This window comes from Rousettus aegyptiacus, unplaced genomic scaffold (genome assembly GCF_014176215.1).
Source record: "Rousettus aegyptiacus isolate mRouAeg1 unplaced genomic scaffold, mRouAeg1.p scaffold_m13_p_8, whole genome shotgun sequence".
Classification (NCBI taxonomy): domain Eukaryota; kingdom Metazoa; phylum Chordata; class Mammalia; order Chiroptera; family Pteropodidae; genus Rousettus; species Rousettus aegyptiacus.
In genome coordinates this window covers 30,609,510-30,611,669 of record NW_023416311.1, presented here as the reverse complement: position 1 = coordinate 30,611,669, position 2,160 = coordinate 30,609,510, and positions in this window count along the sequence as shown.

Genomic DNA, 2,160 nt, shown 5'->3' with positions numbered 1-2,160 from the left:
TTTTGGTTTTGTTTTCTTATAATATTTTCATTTTTACTAGAAAATCTGAGTCAGTTCTTCACTAGACCTGTTTTTAGGTTAAAACCTTAGTTTCTTAAATTGAATACAAATGTGGTTTTTTTTTTCAACCAAAAGAACCACTTATTGAATGCTATCCTTTAGCATTGCAACACTTCTACAAAGTAGGTGTACTGTTCCCATATTACACATGAGACAACAGGGACACCCACAACCCCTAAGCAGCCAAGCCCGAATGGGAGCCTGCTCTGAGACCCCAAGGTCTGGGCCCTGTGCCTACAGGAGAGGTAGCTACCGCAGTACTGCACCCCCAGAGGTGTATTGTGAGGGAATGTGAGGTGGGTAGAGGAAAGGGACATGTTATTTTGGTTTAGAAATGATTGTGCCCAAACATAATTAAACATGAAGTTTGACATTCCAAGCCTAAGAATCTTCAGAGGTGCAAATATAAATGAACAGTAAGTAAATACTAGTAGCCTCAAGCATGGCCATGTTCTTGATCTCACTGGTCCAAGAGAAGTAGAGCAGTGATTCAAACACAACTTTAGTTTTAGGACACTGGTAAGTGTTCACGGAGAATATCATGATAGTCTCAGAAGTGTCACTTGGCCCTTTTGGTGACTCATAGAAGCATTAATCCCCTCCAGGAGAGATGGCCTGGGGTGTCATCTTCCCTGTTTCCTTCAGTGTCCTCTTGGGACCTGACGGCAGGAGATTCTTTATGCGTACACGTTTGCACAAGTGCATTGGGCAAGGCTGTTGTCACAGAGAAAAGACAAAAGCCAGCCAAAAAATAGGAATTAGCTAAAAATTTTTTTAGTTTCACTAAATCACATGGTTTGGCCAGCAAGCTAAGTTTTAGAGAAACAATGTATTCCATGTCAGAAAACAGCAACAAGAAAACCCCAAAATTTATGAACTTTGCCTGCAAGAATTTAATAGCCAGAGTGGTCTTTCGGTTTTTGTTGTTGTTGTTGTTGTTGTTGTCGTTTTTTAATTTGGGCCATTTCTCACCCATGGAAGAACACCCATCCTAGTCATGGCAGCCGGGAACCCTCCATGCTGTACTGCAGTGCTGGGGCCTGTGAAATTATGGAGGCGCCCTCCTCTCATCTCATCTTTGAGACACAGGCCAGGCCTAAGGTCACAGTGATTGTACCCATCTGAAGGGGTTTTGGGTGACTGCGAAAGCCCTTTGACTTGAAGCTTTGGATTTCAGTGTCAGAATATAGTTCTGCCAAGTTGTGTGACCTTGAGCAATACAGTTAACATCCCTGAGCCTCAGTATCCTCACCTGTAAACTGGGGGGTAATAAAGGATACGAGATTGGTAATTCCTTTTAGATATTCAGTAAAACCAAGATTTGCTTTCAGGCTTGGCACTGGCCCTATAGTAGGCCTAGATACCCTTAATAACAGCATGGGATAGGGTGGGAAGCAGTGTGTGAAGGATTCTGCTAACCAAGAAAAAATTCAGTAATTTTTTCCAGAATATTATGCTAAAGAAATTGAGGTCGGCTTCAGAACCCATACTAATCGCTTACACATGATTCTTCAGTTTGGCCCAACAATCATCACACAAGTGGTTTAGCCCCATGTGTGCCCAACCCTGGAGGCAATGATGTGAAGGCCCAGAGTTCCCCTAGGTGCCTGCTCTGTAGCTGAGGCCATGAAGCTATCCCATGTGGAAGAGTCAGTACAGATCAGTGTGAATTATAAGGTTATGCTAAGTTGTGTGCGTGTATAATTTAAGTACTAGGAATGGTCCCCTAAAGATGTCCACATCTTAATTATCCCCAGAACTGGTGAACTTTGTAGATGGGATTAAATTACAGATCTTGAGATTGGAAGAGTATCCTGGATGATCCTGGTGGGCCCAATATAATCACAAGGATCCTTATAAGATGGAAACAGGAAGATGAGAGTCAGATATGATGATGGACTTACAGATTGAAGTGTTACAAGGCCTTGGAGCCAAGGAATACGGACAGAGTCTAAGGCAAGGAAACAAGTTCTCGCATGTCTGCCCTCTGAGACCCATTGCAGACTCCTGACTTCCGGAACTGTAAGAGAATCCATCTGTGTTGTTTTCAGCCACCCTGTTTGTGGTAATTGCTACAACAGCAATAGGAAACTAATACGC